Below are 19,474 nucleotides of genomic sequence, written 5' to 3' on the forward strand. Positions count from 1 at the left end.
AAACCAACTATAGCCTCAGGTTTTCTTAACATTCTGTTTTTTGATTCATTCGTTTATGTTGGATAATAAAAAAGTTAGGTACTTTAACAACTAGACATATTCTTCATCAATACACGGTGTTTCTAAATAAGTGGGACAAACTTTAAGGCTATGGGTACATAATTCGCAAATATTTTACATGTATCCCTACTTTTTCTATCTTTACACGGCAAATTACGTGTAGTAAAATTCACACTGGTATGGATATGTAAACATTACTAGAATGTCATTCTACTTGAAAATGTCATCATTAATTTAAAGAGATGCCTTTTGAATGTTCTTGGATAACTGTTATTTTTATAATTGCAAATTATTAATTCAGTTAATAATAAATGTGATAATTTTTTCACTAACTATGTATTCAGTGATTGTAATAATTTATTTGTACAACAAAAACTACTACTCAATCGAGAAAAGAGGAAAAGTGTTAAAGTGATTTTTCAATAATATATTGTTATGGAACGCTTACAATTTTGAACATCTTTAACAACAAAATATTTGGATCACAGAATATATTATCCTGATGTATTCTCTGCTTGGATCTTCCACAAATAATACACAATAAATAACTTTTTATTAAGTTCACGTCTTAAATCAATTATTTATCAAATACACTATATCATATATCAATAATATTTAATCAATAACTTAAAATATTCCCGATGCAATGTCAAATATTTAAAATTGTCACCGATTGTCAGTGTCTGACTGACAATATTATATTCGGCTGAGTGCGTTGTAAGACAAAGATAGATTTGGAAAATATTACCACGGCATTGTGTTCATTTTTTTCGAATCCTGAAAAAACCAATAAATATTTTTGAAAAATTTAAACGCAGAATGAAAGATTAAATTATTACCGAGGGCCGAAAGTCCCTTAGAATAAATAAAAAGTTTATTTTGAATGAGATATTTGAAATTAAAAATCACACTAAATTTTCGCTTAGTTTTTCACCCCTGTAACTTATTAAAATAAACATTATAGAAGTTCTCAGGGACTGTCGGCCCTCGCTAATAACGTAATCTTTCATTCTGCGTTTAAATTTTTCAAAAATACTTATTAGTTTTCTCAAGATTCGAAAAAAATGAATCCCCATTTGAATAGCATTGCAGCCGAAAATACGTACCGATCCTCTTAAGGGGTAATTCTGCATGAAAAAATAATGACAGTTTGCTTTATAAACGTGTGTTTGCAAATGTTTCGTTTCCGAGATACGGGATGTTGCATTTTTTCTTACAAACTGACGATTTATTTATTGCTTTAAAACCAGTTGAGATATGCAAATGAAATTTGGTAGGTTTTAAGACGTAGTTATTGTATATTTTTTGACATACAATTACGAATTTAATATTCACCATTAGCGCGCATACGGGTAATATGACCGATCATATTGCCCGTATGCACGCTAATGGTGAATATAAAATTCTTTATTTTATGTCAAAAAATCGGCAATAACTACCTCTTAAAAGCTACCAAATTTTAGTTGCGTATCTCAACTGGTTTCAGAGCAATAAATAAATCGTCAGTTTGTAAGAAAAAATTCAACATCCCGTATCTCGGAAACGAAACATTTGTAAACATACGGTTATAAAGCAAACTGTCATTATTTTTTCATGCAGAATTACCCCTTAAAGTTTGACCCACTTATTTAGGAAGCTCCGTGTATTGATGAAGAACATGTCTAGTTGTTGAAGTACCTAACTTTTTTATTATCCAACATAAACGAATGAATCAAAAACAGAATAGAAATATATAAGAGGAAGCATATATTTCCCATACTGAAAGAGGAAGTTAATATAAAGAAAATACCACGATTAGTGGTATTAGTACATATTAGTGGTCAGTTAGTACATATTTTATATTTTAGCATTACTTATATATCTGTGTATTATTAATATTATTTATAATTTAAACACCATATATATTAAAGTCAGAATTTGGTATTAGTTTTGAGAGTAAACTAAATGTAAGATCAAATACTTACGATGTCGGGATAGTATCACGAGGTTTTTCCTGGTTTTCCCTCGTGATTTACTATGGAATCTCTAACGCGAGAATTTTACTGTCACCGTTACATTTGGTTGTCTTTTTAAAGACAGATCACATGCTATGATATTTTTGTGATGGATGTTCTTGGGTTGGCGTTGATTTCATGTAATCGAATGAACTATCTTTCAGTAAAGTCGTCCCAGGAACGCAACTCATAAATATTGGCAATATCATTTTAAAGCCTTCTACTTGAAAATGTATAATATATGTCTGAATTGCTGACATAAATGAGTCAGATTAAATAAATTATTAGAAGAATTTTTTACTAAGCAACAACATTTTTGTTTAATCTAGTAGTATTTTGTATTTTGACAACGACACCCGATTTGGACGTCGAAACGTTAATAAAATTTTTTCACTTTAATTGTGGCTTATTTCCCATCTAAATAGTTAACTAAAAAACAGCATGTTAAGAAAACCTGAGGCTATAGTTGGGTTTTAATTTCAGTATTTTATAAATGCTAGAATATTCCACAGGGTGATGCGAACTTTGAGAAAAAAAAAAAAAGAATGTGTGTGTACTTTGTACGCACATATGGAAGATATTCTTCTATTATATAGGTAATTTCAACGAAGTAAATATACTTAACAGGTAATTTGTATTTTATTTAAAAATTAAACTAACTTTCTTATTTACCACTTTCAAAAAATTTTTATTAAAACAACTAAAAATAAAAAAAAAGTATGAATCGCCCAGGATTCGAACCCGCGTCATTCCAATCACGGAGCTAACGCCCTTCCAACTACACCAGCGAGGTCCTTCTAATTGACATGTAAGTTTCGGATATAATTCACAACACATAAAATGTTATCCCTACATAATATGTTATTATTTTACTACAAAGAAACACAAATCCAAAAACACAAGAATTATAATAAATAATACTTTTACTAAAAACACTAATATATTCTTTTAATGACTTATTTGCACGGATACAGATACATAAATACCTATCTTGAAAGAATAGCAAGGAACTACATACTGTCCTTGTGCGCAGGCGCGCAGATTTATGTACAATTTTACCCTCAATCGAATCGCGCCTAAAGAAGAATATCTTCAAAAACAGTTTGATTCGTACACCCGATACACAATAAAAATTTACCTGCTTAGCAACAATATTATTACAGCGATATTGTTAAAGAATCAGGCTATAACATATTTAAAAAAATCAATTAAATCGGCCAACAGGTTTAGGAAATACGAGACATCAAAAATGACCAAATTTTTAAGTGGGCCGATTTCTATGCACGTAAGTTTATATACATAATTCCAAGGGAGTCTGTAACTTCAGTTTAAAGAAATTTATATTCTATAAGTACCCATATTATATTCTATAAGTACCCCTTCTGCGTTTTGTACCTAGATAGCGCATGGATTGTTCTATTCTAAAAGAAAATTAATGTCAAAAGCAATGTGGCGGCAATTGCATTGTTGATAAGAGGTAAGTGTACTCGTTTCTTCAAATATCAGTTTGAATAAAAGTCAATCGCGGTTTATATTTCAGTGCAACGTTGAAAGAAGTTACTTCTTACTAATTGTGAATATATTTTATTGAAATTTTACTTTTTCAAATAGAGAAGTGCACCTCAAATTCGATGGGCACAATTGTACCCAAAATGACTAAGTGTTACTTTTATCTTCAGAGTAAAATGCCTCAAAAAATATTCTACAGAGGATCTAGAAAAACGGTCCGATATAGAAGGATGTGTTAGTGATGACAGTGACGGCGAAGAAGAAATACCAGCAAGACAGAGAAGTAGGAATTCTACAAAAATATTTCACGGACCTTCTACACTTTTGGATGGAAGTTGGTGAACCCCTCATAAAAGTTAACTCTTTCAATAACCGAAAACGGGGAAGAACTTCAAGCGGTATCTGGTATAGTAGTAGCTGCAAAACGCCAAAACATTATTGAAATTAGACCTCTTAGTGAGATGCAATTTGATAAAATTGGATATTTTTCAGAGCACCCACAGCTACCTTTACCTTTAAGGTGCAAAAACCCTGGTTGTACAGGAAAATCAAGATGGAAATGCCAGAAGTACAATGTCCATTTATGCTTTTAAAAGGAAATTAATTGCTTTCTATATTGCAAGAAATAGATGCGCTAGATTTGTTAAGTATGGTTCTTTTCATGAGGATTTTTCAGTGCGTCACAAATGATAGAAAAAAAAGGTAAGTCCGTGATAATATACATTTATAACATTTATTCTAACATGACATTTTAGTTAACTCTGACAGTTGTCAAATTTTATTTGCAATTGGGCATAAAAACAAATCAATTGACTTTATTGCATTTATAAACTGGTATTTTCTTTGATTTGTATAGTCTTATAAATTGTACAGATTATATTCGTAGATATATTATATAATTAGTAAATAAATTTTTTTCTATTATAGCGCCATCTATCGACAACTAGAATAATCACCGAACTAGAATAATTACCTAAGTAATCACCGACGTGCCTTTTTTTCTGTCATATACAATTTAATGCGTTAGAAAGAAAACGAAAAACTGTGACGCACTGAAAAATGCTCATGAGAAAAAGCATACTTTTGGGTACAAATGAACCCATAAACCCATGTTTTATATATACATGCTATATTTTTACTAATGGCAAAAGAGAGTTATACGAATTGTTTTAAGTACATTTTAGACAAAAAATATTTTTTCGTTTGCTGAGAAAAGAAAAGGTACTGAAAGATTAACTTCAAATTGTGGTCACCAAAAATGTTAGGTGACGACGCTAGGTATCGAGTCAGTCATGCATGGAGCTAATAAAGAGTAAGGAAATATTGAACATCGCGAAAACAAAACGTCATCTATACAAATATGTTTTCTTTCTTTTTTCATTTATTATTCCTCACTCAATGTCAATAATATCAGAGAACAACGAACACAAAAGCGACACTCCTTTGAATTTTCGTGGCCAAGCCGCGACACTAAAACACTAAAGCTAAACTTATGACACTAAAGCACAGTATATAGAGGTTCCACAGTAAAATAACTCCTCTGTCGGTGCTTTGATCTCAAGAAGTAATACCGGCAATACGCAATTGGCAACTCACCAGTGGTGGATGCGGGTTTTCCCTGTTAAAATCCGTACGTTTCTATGCGACTAGCAATGCAAGAGTGGGGCAAAAGCGACTAAGAACATTGCGCGGTTGCCATGCGCGACTACAGATTTTACTTCCAATTTTTCGGAGAGTGGTTCTACTGTCCCTCTTTATACTGTGACTAAAGCAACCAGCAGCAACCAGGGAACCAATAGTCAGTGGGGATTGGGCATATCACACAATATAAATTTGTAAATGCAATTAAGCATTTATTTTTATATGTTGACTTTCAATAAATATAAAATATTGCACCGAGGAAAAAGTTGCATGCTGGGCCGGCTTCTGTTGGCATTCTTTATGATGATTCAATTATTTTTGATTTACAAAAGGTTGCAAATACATCGCACAAAGCAAAGTAATCGTGAAAATCATATTGATTGGAACAATAGATGAAAGTACCTTTTTGTTTATCCTGATTTTGGCATTGAAAGACCAATAATAAAATATATTATGGTAGGCGTGACATTCACTGGTTCTTTCAATCCTGAGGTCGATCGGGAAACAATAACATTCTCTAAAAAACCTTAGCACAAAAAATATATCATAAAATATTGCTTTCGAAAAATATGATTTTTTAACTGAAATGTACATAAACCTAAAACGATAATCTTTTTTGGTAGTTCTTGAATATCTTCACCGTGGTCAATTGTATTTGTTATATTGCATGGAAATATTGTATGTACTGCGTCAGGCACTAATGTTTTTCTTGTATTTCTTCTTAAAATAAGCTTGTCCTCAAAGTGCAGTTCACAAATCCTTTATAGGGTGATTGATTAGTGGGGTAAAGCTCCGTAGATCCGTTATAGTAACAGATAGCGATAAAAGTGAATAACAAAAATTGTAGCCAGATTTGAGCTTCACATTACCAAATTAGTTAGAATGTTACAGGGTGTTCGATAACATAGTGGCAGATCAAATTTGTTTTTTTTTTAATGGAACACCCTATATTTTATTTTATATTCGAGATCCTGTTAACTTCTTCATCACAAAAATATAAAAATTTGGTATGTTATACAGGGTATTTAAAAAGTTATAACCAATTTTATATGAAAATCGTAACAAGTTCAACTCCCTGTATAAATAAAAATAAGCACAACGACAATGGTTTATTGATGCCATATTTTTTTATTTGTCAAAATCTTTAAAAATGATTGATATTGTTAATTTTCTTTATATCCAATACAGGGTGAGTAAAAACGCAAGTACATTATTTTCTCAGTAATTTTAAATGGAACATCCTTGTATTTTATATCACTATTGAAAACTACCATTACCGTACTTTAATTTGTATACAACATTCCCTATGTCTAAATTTATTAGTTTTCGAGATATTTTCATTTTCCAATGGACCAGTATTGTGGCCATCCAGATTACTAGTATTTAATAAACTGGACTGATTTTTTGGGATTACTTTAAGAATGAAGGGTATAAAATGCCTCCAACAACAAGAGATGAGATGAAAAATAGAATACAAAGTGTATTTTGAAGTGTTAATTTACAACTGCTTCGTAGTGTAAGTAACTCATTCAATGACCGTTTTTAGGCATACATAATCAGGCATACATCATTTAATGAGTTAGGTCATTTTGAACTTATTATGTAATTAAATATTTAAAATATTTTATTCGAAGTAGCTTTTAATTTTTTCAAAAATGTTGTATTTTGTGTTCATGTTTTTTTTGTAAACTTTTTTACTGATAAATTATTTTTCTTTCTTTATTTGCTACATTGTTACATTTAATACCAGACTGATAATCAGTAATCGTAAATTGTCAGTTTCAGACAATTCAGTCATGGCTTACTTAAAATTTGAAAGATTTAGATAGCTAATTAATAATTTTCTCTGAAAAATGAAAATATCTCGAAAAATAATAAATTTAGACATAAAAATTAAAGTACTGTAATATATAAAATACAGGGTGCTCCAGTTCAAATTACTGAGAAAATAATGTACTTGCTGTATTCAATATAAAGAAAATTAGCAATATCAATCATTTATGAAAATTTAGACAATAAATAAAAAATATGGCACCAATAAATAATTCATTGCTTTTGTGCTTATTTTTATTTATACAGTGAGTTGAACTTGTTATTATTTTCATATAAAATTGGTTGTAACTTTGTAAAGACCATGTATAACATAACAAACAAATCTTTATATTTTTGTAATGGAGAAGTTAAGAAGATTTCGAATATAAAATAAAATACAGGGTGTTTCATTAAAAAAAAACATAAGTTTGGTCTGCCACTATGTTTTCGAACACCCTGTAACATTCTAATTAATTTTGAAATGTGAAGCTCAAAGTTGGCTACAAATTTTGTCAGTAACTTTTATTGCTATCTATTACTATAACGGATCTACGGAGCTTTACCCCACTAATCAATCACCCTGTAATGAATCCATTTTCAATGGCAAGTCTAGTCTTTTAGAAGCTTCTATCCATACTTTGTCACTACAAATTTTAAACAAAGAATTTTTAGATAGAAAAATATTTTTAAATTTCATGGGCAATTGATTCGTTGTTCTGTTATTATATCCTTGGAGCAAAAGTATAGAGACATTCGACGTTTAATTCTCTTCGTGTTTCATAATTTGACAATTTTTCTTTAAGTTGAATTTTATCTCTGTAAATATTTTAATAAAGTAGCTCAAGCAGTACAATTGCCGAACATCAAGAACCTAAAGGTTGTCACGCACGGGGAGCTATACCAGCGGTTCTCAACTTTTTTTACTCAGCGACGCACTAACGTACTCCTTACAGATTCGCGACACCCTTATATGTACAAATTTTTGCTAGTGGTAGGTAAGTACAGATGAATATATTAACTCTTTATACTTATATATGTATATAATCGGTTTAAAACGTCCTCCAACGTCTTCCGATGCCCAATCTCCATGCATCTCTATCTACCCAAAGGTCTTCGTCTAAACCTCTCTCTCGGATCTCTCTGTCTATTCCTTCTCTCCAGCTCTTTCTGGGTCGGCCTCTTTTTCTCTTTCCATGTGGTGACCAATCTAGAATCTGTTTTGGCAGACGGTGTTCTGGCATTCTCTGCACATGTCCATACCACTTTAGTTGTTGTACTCTTATATCTTCGACAATCGTATGTGTGACTCCCATAATCTCTCGTATACGTTCGTTATTAATTCTTTCGAGTTTTGATTTTCCTGCGGCACGTCTCCAGTAGTCCATCTCCGTGGCTTGTAGTGTTCTTTCAGTAGTTGTCTTTAACTTCCACACGTCACTTCCATACATTACTATGCTCTTTATAATAGTGTTGTATATTCGATGTTTATTTTTTTTGGATATATGTTGATCCCAAATAATACTATTTAGTTGAGATATGGCCCTTCTACCTTGAGTGTTTCGTTTTTTTATAGCCTAATCTGATTTGCCGTCGTCCGTGATTTCTACTCCTAAATAAGAATATTTATTGTTGTACTTAATGTGTTGTCCGTCGTTTAAAACTAGATTCTGTTCGTTGCCACCGATGTTCATGTACATTGTTTTCTCTATGTTAACTTCTAATCCCCATTTTTTGTACTCTTCGATTAATTTCCGAGTCATGTATTCCAGATCGTCATATTCGTTGGCAATCACAATTCGATCATCAGCAAAACATAGAGTGTACAGGTTGTTATTATTTAATTGTATACCCATGCCGCTGCACTTCCGCTTCCAAAGTTTTAATGCTTGTTCCAGATATATTTTGAAAAGTGTCGGCGATAGGCAGCATCCCTGTTTCAGTCCTTTGTCTACTACAAAACCTTTGGAAACATTCGTTCCTATTTTAACTTTGGCGTTGGCGTTATCATATAGTTTTTCCACTGCTGTTATGAGATTTGAGTTGATGTTCGTTTGTCTTAGAGTGTTCCATAACTTGTTTTGGGGGATGCTATCGTAGGCCTTTTTTAGATCAACAAACAAAAAGTGGACTTCTTGATCTACAGCAACTTTTTTTTCTATAAGTTGAGTGATACAAAAAAGGTGGTCTATGGTCGATCTACCAGCTCTAAAACCCGCCTGTTCTTCTGCCTCCATATTAGTGTATTTTCTTTCTATTCTATTTTTGATAATTTTCCCATAGATTTTACTAATGGTACTAGTAACTGCTATTCCACGGTAAATGTCGCAGTTTTGTTTGTTTCCTTTTTTATGTAAAGTTGAAATGGTAGAGGTTTTAAATTCAGCTGGAACCTCTACTTTGTTTATGCAGTTTTGAAAGAGTATTGTCAGATGTTCATATAGTTTTTCAGTTCCATATTTTATTAGTTCTGAGGGTATATTGCCAGGTCCAGGTGCTTTTTTGTTTTTGGGTGAAGTACATATATCCTTTACTTCCTTTTTCGTGATTCTTATAGGAGATGCTTCGACGCGTATGTTTTGGTTATTTTCTTTTATTTTGAATTCCCTTCGATCTTCTTGTAACAGTTTACTGAAGTACATGTCCCATGTTTCTAACGAAATTGGTGAGATTAATAGCCAGTTGCACCAACAAATAAACGATTGATTTTTTGATTTGGATTGCCCGTTTATTTTAAAATGCGTTGCACCGACCATTACTCAATTAAAACCGACAGTTTTTGATGTGTCAAAATTAACCAACCCATTTTCTGCGGTTATTTAAAAAATCGACTGTTTTTTACCTGACGTTTGACGTTTATTCCAATAACCTATAAAATTCCAGTTGTTGATAAAAATTAAAATAAGATAATTGAAAAGAGTAAAACCACGTAAAACGTTAAATTTAATTATTTTGTCATTTAAAGATGTTTAGAGAACATCATATATCCCATAATACTAATCGTTCAATAATATGGAAGTGCAATTGAAAATACTATTTTAGTTTTTATATACTTTTGCATTATGGGTATATAAAATGGGGAATTTCTGGAGAATATAATATTATTAGGGAATAGTGGATATTCCAGTCCTCAACTACAACTACCCAATGACACATGACACCATTGCAGAATATTCAGACAGAAGTTGTGTTTTACAATCAATCACAAATCCCTTCAAGAGTTGTTATTGAAAGAACATTTGGTATTTTGAAGAGATTTCCCATTTTAACATATGTAATGAGATGCAAGTTACCTTTTCTTCAAAGAATAATATCAGCTTGTTCAGTTTTACACAATATTGCAGTAGATAATAGATAGATAATAGAGAAAACCTTGAAATAGTGGCAAATGAGTGTGCTGTTGATATTGATATATTAGAAGCTGTGGCAGTACATTTTCAACCAGAAGCTAATCTAATGCAACTAAATTGTGTGTGTGTTTGTTTAAAAATATTGTTTGACATTTAAAGCTAGCTTAAATTAATTTTATTTTTGTTGGACTGCAGTTTGTTAATAAATTAATATAAATATTATATTGGTGATTGAGTTTAAGTACTTTATGTTCATTAGCAGGTTTTCAATAATAAATTTATAAATATTATACATGCTATTGGTGTTTAATCTTTTATCGTTTAAAATATGTTCATTACGATCCATTATGACCCTCTCTTTTCACATCTGGATAACTAGTTATCAGGAAGTTTATCTGACAGATTAGATACTAACAGATATCTGACAGAGAAAAACTTCCCGTTAACTAGTTATCCGGAGCTGAAAAGATAGATACTAAGGATACTGCTATATAAACTTCCCAATAATTAGTTATCTGGAAATGAAAAGACCTCTAATATCTAATCTATCAGATAAACTTCCCGATAGACAAAAATATAATAGAAGAATTAACCTTTATGGTGGTTTTTTATTAATTTTTTTTGGCAGTGTTTAAATAAACAAATACTGAGGGCATGAAATGGATCAAGAACAAGGATGTTCTAGGAGGAATGAAAAAAGAATTGGAGATTGTGTTTACCATTAAACACATAAAACTGCAGTATCTGGGACACATATGAGAAATCAACACCGTTACTCCCTGATGCAGTACATATTGCAAGGTACAGTCAAAGCTAAGCGAAGACCCAGTAGAGGGAGAAGATCAATGGAACTGTTTCGAATCGCAGCTAGCAAGGTTATGATTGCTAATATGATTTCCAACATTCGAAACAGATAGGAATCAAAAGATGGCATGAAAATGAAAGTGTATTACCTAATACTTTTGACTAAAAACTTTATAGATTCTAATCTATAAAAAGATTAAATTTTCAAATATAAATACTTGAGCCTTTGTTTTATTTTGTTAACCTGTTGTTATATATCTGTTGAATTGAACTCTATTTTGAATCTAGAATTTTAACGACATTAAAATTTATTGAAATTACCTCTTTATATCTATAATAAAAAATATTTATTTCTATACAAAAATGTAAAATATATTGAGTTTAATAAATGAGTTAATGATATTCTATGTCTGATCACTGTAAGTAGTAACACTTTAAAATTATTTACATAATATTCTTTTTTACTTTTTGTAATAACTCTAGCTTCAATAAAATGTTCTTTTTTATATTCGTTTGGATCAAAAGTCAAAACATCAATAATCTATATCTGAGAATATTACTGTAGAGTTCTTTTTAATAAATAAAACCCAACATACAACTTTAATGATGAAAGTTTAATCAAATATCAATCCCACAATAATATATAAATTATTAATCCAAAGAAGCGACAACACGATAAATTCAAAAAACAAGTTAAGTTAGAGCTTTCTTCATATTTTTAACACGTTATGTCAAAATAAAGGAACTTTTATAATCAGCTTACTGTGAATGCGGAAAAATTGAGTATCTAGATCATATTCTTCTAAAGTGTCCAATAAGAGTATCCAAGCAGTTTAATTTGAGAATCGAACTTACAAAATTAGGAGTACCAAAGAATTCCAATGTTCAAAATATATTGCAACATCTTACCCATGAACAACTAGAGGCAGTGATTATTCATTTAAACATTAACAAAATGGTAAATCAAGGCAACATTTTTAGGTTTTCATTTCAGTGTTGCAGCATTGATTAGAGCAAGACGAGCTGCAATACAATCAAATGTACTGACAGATGCACAAGTATGCAAGCCAAGAAAGAGAGTAAGAAGAAGAAGGAACTTTTATTAAAGGATCGATGTTAAATAGGGTTTCGATATCTCTCTATTATCTAATAAAGTATCATCATAGATTATAATTTATAAAAATGGATTTATCATCAAGTTCATCTTCTGAGGATTTGGAAGATATAATGCATATGCTACCAAATATAAGATCTGTAAGAGATCGCAATGAATTGTATAGTATAATAAGTAAGTATAATGAAGATGAATTTAAAACAAGGTATATCTTCCCATATAACAAGCTAATATTTTCCCATGCAATGGCTTTTTGTTTATTTTTCACACCATCTGTTTGTTTATTTTCTATTATAAATTTATATTCAATTGCTAAATCTAAAATTATATCTTTCTCTAAACTAGAGAAGTGGCTTCCTTTATTTTCCATCGTAAGTATGAATAGTATGATAAGTATAATACAAACAAATTTGCAAGAAAACAATGTAGTTCAACAATTCATATAACATAGACATAACCTTCTTACAAACTACAAACAAAACTTTCTTTGACAATCTTTTTTGACAGACGACACTCGGATTCGAATGAAATAATCGAATGAAGTACGATGTTGCCACTTATATATTGTCGGTTTGTAAACCAACAGTTTTTTTGAATGGTGCAACCCGTTTGAAAAATAACCATTGATCATCGATTTAAATCGTCGAATTGACGGTTAGCAAATCAGTTGATTTACAGTCTGTTGGTGCAACTGGGCATAAATCTTTTTTCTTGTCGTTGGTCCTAAGAGATTTAATAAGTTTCCAGCTTTCTGTACTTTTGGTTCCTCCTATATACGTATTTATTTTTTGACAGTTTTGATCCCAGGATTCATTTTTTTTCTGTTTTATCATTTGTCTTACCTTTGCATGATGGTTTTTGTAATTAGACCAATTGGTATCTGTTTTTGCACTTAAATAGTGTTCATACTTTTGTTTCTTTTGTTTTATCGCTGTGTCTATTTCTTCATTCCACCAGTATGGAGTATTTTTGTTTTTCTTTTCGTAATATCCAAGGGCTTCTTTTGCTGCAGAGTGAATACTTTCTTTAATGTAATTGTAGTGGTCTTCGATGTTATTGAAATTTATGTTTTCAAGCTTCTCGTTCAGTCTGTTTTGATACAATATTTTTACACTATCTTGTTCGAGGCTTATAAGATTATATCTTACATCTTCTGCCATCTCTGAGCGAGCTACTGGTTGTTCCTTCTGGCATCTTCTTAAAAACATTATTTTTGCTTTTAAGAAATGGTGATCGCTTCCACAAACTGCACCTCTATAAGCTCTTACGTCGTAGATTTTAAGATTTGATCTTTGGCGTACAATCAAGTAATCTATTATAGATCTTAGATTCCTTGTTCTCTGTCCCCAGGTGTATTTATGTACTTCTCGATGTTGATAGAATCCATTTGTAATACGGAGCTGGTTCTGTTCGCATATTGTGATGAGTCTGGTCCCATTGTCATTTGTTATGTTTTCTCCGTAAGGACCAACTATTTTACAGTTTTGTTTGTTTCCGACCCTGCCATTAAAATCTCCAAGCAAGATTAATTCCCTCGTATATCCTATCGATGTTATTTCTCGGTTTAGTTTCTCGTAGAATTCTTCTTTCTTGTTAACCAGTGCATCGTCGTTAACTGCATATACACCTATTACTTTACTACTATAACTCTTTATACTTTATTGCACTTATTGATTGGTATAACGTGGTATATACCTAATAGTTAAAAAATGGTTGAATGCAGGATTGGTATATTATAACAAGTAAAAAAATATAAATAAAAATATCGTATTCGTAAATCTCGCGACACACCTGATAGGTTCTTCCGGCACACCAGTGTGTCGCGACACGGTGGTTGAGAACCGCTGAGCTATACTATATGATGATGAGTGCGCTAATAACCGGCAAAATAACGCAAAGGACGGAAAACATAATATATGTATGTATTCTCCTTTTCATGAACATTTTTCAGTGCGTCACAAATTATAGAAAAAAAGGTAAGTCCGTGATAATACACATTTATGACATTTATTCTAACGTGACATTTTAGTTAAATCTGACAGTTGTCAAATTTTATTTTCAATTTGGAATAAAACCAAATCAATTGTGTCTATTGCATTTATAAAATGGTATTTTCTTTCATTTGTATAGTCTTATAAATTGTACAGATTATATTGATAATATTATTATTTTATTTAATAAATAATTCTTTTTTGATTATGGCGCCATCTATCGACAACTAGAATAATCACCGAACTAGAATAATTACCGAAGTATTCCCAGACGTGCCTTTTTTTCTGTCACATACAATTTAATGCGTTAGAGAGAAATCGAAAAACTGTGACGCACTGAAAGATGATCATGAGAAAAAGAATATACACCGTTCTTAGGCGTCAACGCCCTTCGGTAGGGATCTATGGAGGAGTATCACCAAGCCGGAAGCCCTTATCCCTTCCCGTACCGCTCCTCCATAGGCCGATCAGACGCCAGTTTATTCCAGACCAAGCCGTAGACTCTATTGAGTTTTATACTACGGCGTTGGCCTTTTATAAATTTCATGACCTAGCTGAGGCTCGAACCAGCGACCGCAAATCGCAAATCCACTAAACTTGTCGATCGACTGAGCCCCAGCTAGCTGGACCGTCAAGACCGACAGAAAAAAAAACATAATACGTTGTGAAATAAAACACAAGACTACAATATAATATCGCTCTAGGGCGCTTGATGGTCGATCTCTGGCTCTTATTCGGCTATCTGGATCTGTGGTCTGGTTCTCCCGGGCCTAGCGTCGTCTATCTGTTCTACGGGTGTTGCTTGGCGTGGACTGTATGTAGGTTTTTTTTAGTCTTGTCACTTCCTCGATGTTTTCTTTTGCTCGATAAGGACACTGTCTAATTTTCATGGCTCAGTGGAGGATGCTCTTCAGATTATTGAAACACCAATAGCACTTTAGAGAATTTATTTGTAACGACAGACACTAGAGTAGTTACCCCGGGAGAACGTTGAGTACTGATATAGCTTGTACGCGATATAGTTGAAGACTCTATTTGATGCAAAATATTGAATATATATGAAGGAATGAAGTTAAAGGCACCTCTGGCCAGGTTGAAGTGATTCTTGAGAAATATTCTAAAATGTATTATCTCTTGTTGGCAACATGAATTGGTTCATAGCCCACACGCCAAAAATAACAAAGGTTTTTAATTAGTCAGCTAAAATTATGTCCATTGCCAAAATATTGTTTATAAATTGCAACAATTAAACAAATGAAATATCCCGCACATGTTTAAATATGAAAACAAATTGGTTCGTGTGATGTACGGGGTAATAAAAATATACTGTTCAATATCGGATATTAATTCTGAATATTTGGTATTGGACACAGTACAATTGCCGAACATCAAGAACCTAAAGTTTGTCACGCACGGGGAGCTATAAATATGATGAGTGCGCTAATAACCGGAAAAATAACGCAAAGGACGGAAAACATAATACGTTGTAAAATAAAACGTAAGACTACAATATAATATCGATGTATCCACCTTTGTACCTTTGTATCCACAAGACATGTTAAACTACTAAACCGTCTTACTTTCTTTGTTTCTAAAGATAAAAAACAAAATATTCAGAAAACATTCAAGACTACAATACGATTCCGATGTATACTCCAATCCATATATTAGTTCTTTGTTATTTATATTTAACAAATTAAAAGTTTGCAGACAATATTTGTATACTGTAGAAGGTAGATAAGTATTTAAGTTTTTCATAATTTAATGTAAGTTTGTTTATTTGCAACCATGTTTTTGCAATTTTGAAGTCTTGTTCTGCTATAATTTTAAGATTTTCCCAATTATCGTCCTAATTATGTCTCCAACAATTTTTGGTTTGAGTAGTATTTTGGGGACGAGTTGAGTTCACTCCCAAAATATGAATATTACCTGACTACGTAAAGGATAATGTTTGAATTCACTTTCTGGCGATTTTAAGCCGTCATTAATATAAGTAATTATTATACCAAAAATGAATAACCATTTTAAATTTCGTTGCAACACGAAACTACAGGCGCATCATTATTCCAGTTCAATCAGAGAGTGCAGCAAGCACCTCTACCGGTTTCGAAACTTATTAGTCTCTCATCATTAGGCACATATGCTGCTCTTCCCGATCCAACCAAAACAAACCCCGGCGTGCAGTCACGGATTGCAACGAATGAAATTGCAGGGATGCCCTAGCGGCAACTGCTATCCAAAATCTAAGTTTTCAATCTAATAGCACATAAAACAACATCCCAAAATGTTATTCTACATCCTACCAGACTGAAAACAATGGAAACCTTCTTTGGTAACACCTCCGAGGCTTCTACAATTTGCAAGCCATAACGGATGCTGAGACTAAGGAAGATGAGGGAATTTTACAAATTGTAAAATTCCCTTATCTTCTTTAGTCTCAGCATCCGTTATGGCTTGCAAATTGTAAAGCCTCGAAGATGAGGGAATTTTACAAATTGTAAAATTCCCTCATCTTCCTTAGTCTCAGCATCCGTTATGGCTTGCAAATTGTAGAAGCCTCGGAGGTGTTACCAGAGAAGGTTCCCATTGTTTTCAGTCTGGTAGGATGTAGAATAATATTTTTGGATGTTGTTTTATGTGCTATTAGATTGAAAACTTAGTTTTTTAATTATTATACCTTAAAATCTGGACACTGTTGTCAAATCATTCGTTTAAAAGTATATTTCTTATTAGACGTTCTTGCACATCTACATCTAATTGGGATAATTTGTAAAAATGCAACTTGGTAATAATTCAAGAAAACAAAGTTTCATTGTTATGTTCTTGTTAATATTTGGTCACTAAGTTTCATTGAATACATACATTCGAGTAAATATGCAATTGCTATAACTGCCCCGCTTACTTTTTTTTACAATATATTTGACATATTTTTTATAAATTCAAAATTAGTAAGGCCGTTATTTTGTAGTTATTTCAAATTATTATCTTTAAGTTTTTTCTCAATATCACTTTTCTATCGTAGGTACACTTTCACAACGGTATCTATACTTTGGAGTTTGATATAAGTATCTAATTGAAAATCTTGAACAACATAAATAAACTGGTTAAAATTTGGATGTGTTGTATAATGAAGCATTATAGCGAGATTGAAAAGCCTCACATGCATTTGTTGTCCTTTGTAAAGACGAAGAATTTTCAGTCCATATGTGAGGAGGAAATGTTGATGTTTCTTCAATATAGGTTTCAACGAAATAGTCACTAAACTTAACCACTCTTTCATCTTCTGGTTGAATTGCAACAAGATATATGGCAAAGCAATCCCCAACGTCTTCTGCGTTGAGAAATAATAAACCAAATATATAAGTTATATATTTAGTTATATCTGTTTCTGCACCGTTGTTTAAGTAATATTCGTGGGACAGTTCCAACTGTTAAATTTATCTATACCAACTTTGACTCAAGTGAAACAGGCATCCCTTAAGTTTAGTGTCTGGAAAAACGTCTCGAATTGCTTTACGATAAAAGTGCTATTTGGCAACAATGTTTAAATTTCAGAAAAATAATATCTCTAAATCATACTTTATTATAAAATCGCTCGGGAGTGTATTCGAATAATGTCGGGAGTTTTATTTATTGTTTTATTTTATTTTTTTTTATTTATTTTTATTTTTTTTTCGGTGCCCGTATTTTGTGTCGTTTAAATCAGAAATTCTCGTGTATAGAACTCTTTATATATTTTTATTTCGTAAAAATAGGATATTTGTATTATTGTCTTGAAGAAACTAATAATTACCGAGGTCTCACCATATCAAGTATTTCTGGGAAGGTATTCGCAAGAATAATAGAGGCAAGAATAAAAACCCAAATAGAAACAACTATGGAAGACACAGTGTGGATTCAGGAAGGACAAAAGCACGCAAGACCTAATATTCACATTAAGACAAGTGAGTGAGAAGGTAATCAAGAAGAATAGAGAGATACATATGGGCTTCATTGACCTGGAAAAGGCGTTTGACAGAATCCGAAGAAAGGACGTATGGAAGACACTAAAAGAAAGGGGACTCGACAGACACATAATAGAAGTAATAAAGGATATGTACAAAAATAATACAAATACAGTAAGAACCAATAACGAGGAATTCAAGAGAATTTACTACAAGTCAAGGCGTCAAACAGGGATGCGTGCTGAGTCCACTGCTATTCTCAGTGGTACTGGATGAAGCGATAAAGAAAGCCAAGAGAAGAATGAGAAAACTAACATTAGGATACTGGTAAGTGAAACGGACTCAACTATTGGAGCTACTATTTGCAGACGACATGGTATTGATAGCAGAAAACAGAGAAGACTTACAGAACAATCTTGAAATCCTAGAAGAAGAACTATCGAACATAAATATGAAAATTAATACAGAGAAAACAAAAACAATGATAATTGCATATACGAGGAAGACACACGCAATAGAATGAGACGGGAAACAACTAGAACAAGTGGAATATTTTAAATACCTAGGAGTAATAATCGAATCAAATGGTAAACAAGTCATGGAAATAAACGAGAGAATGGAACGAACAGGAAGCTTATTTAACGCTATGAAAATAACATTTTTGGGGAAAAAAGAGATACCGGAGAAAGTACAAACGGCAGTCGTTAAATCAGTAGTTAGACCAACAATCATGTATAGCAGCGAGGCATGGACATTGACGGGGAGACAAAAATCCAGAGTCAATGCTATGGAAATGAGGTTCCTGAGGAAAATAGCAAACAGAAAGAGGACAGACAAAATACGAAACGAAACAATTAGACAAAACCTAAAACTAGAACCAATCAATGAAAAAATAGTGGAGGGACAACTTAGATGGTTCGGGACAATGTAGAATGTCGAACGAGAGGATTACCAAACGAGTGTTCGAAACGAGAGTGCAGGGGAAAAACAAAAGAGGAAGACCAAGTTATGTGGGTAGATGAAGTCAGGAAAGAAGTCGAGAAGAAGGGCAAATTAATACTATTATATATAATAACTAATATGTATCAATTACAAAGTAATAATAATTACATGTTATTATTCTTAGGAAATCTAAATAAACTTATTCCTCTTCCTCTCGCAGATGATTATCCGCGAAACACACACGAGTAACCAGATATAATGAATAACCAGTAACTATAATGCTATATCCTCCCCAGTCCATAGGTCCAGCCAGCTG

The 19,474-nt window shown here is 32.1% G+C and overlaps 1 protein-coding gene across 4 annotated transcripts in view; it reads right to left on the reverse strand.

Annotated features, from left to right (window-relative positions):
• The window catches only part of LOC126887888 (uncharacterized), a 168,895-nt gene that overhangs the window by 78,602 nt on the left and 70,819 nt on the right, over window positions 1-19,474 (reverse strand). The gene's annotated exons all lie outside the window — the stretch shown is intronic.

The sequence above is a fragment of the Diabrotica virgifera genome, chromosome 7 (assembly GCF_917563875.1).
Source record: "Diabrotica virgifera virgifera chromosome 7, PGI_DIABVI_V3a".
Taxonomy (NCBI): Eukaryota; Metazoa; Arthropoda; class Insecta; order Coleoptera; family Chrysomelidae; genus Diabrotica; species Diabrotica virgifera.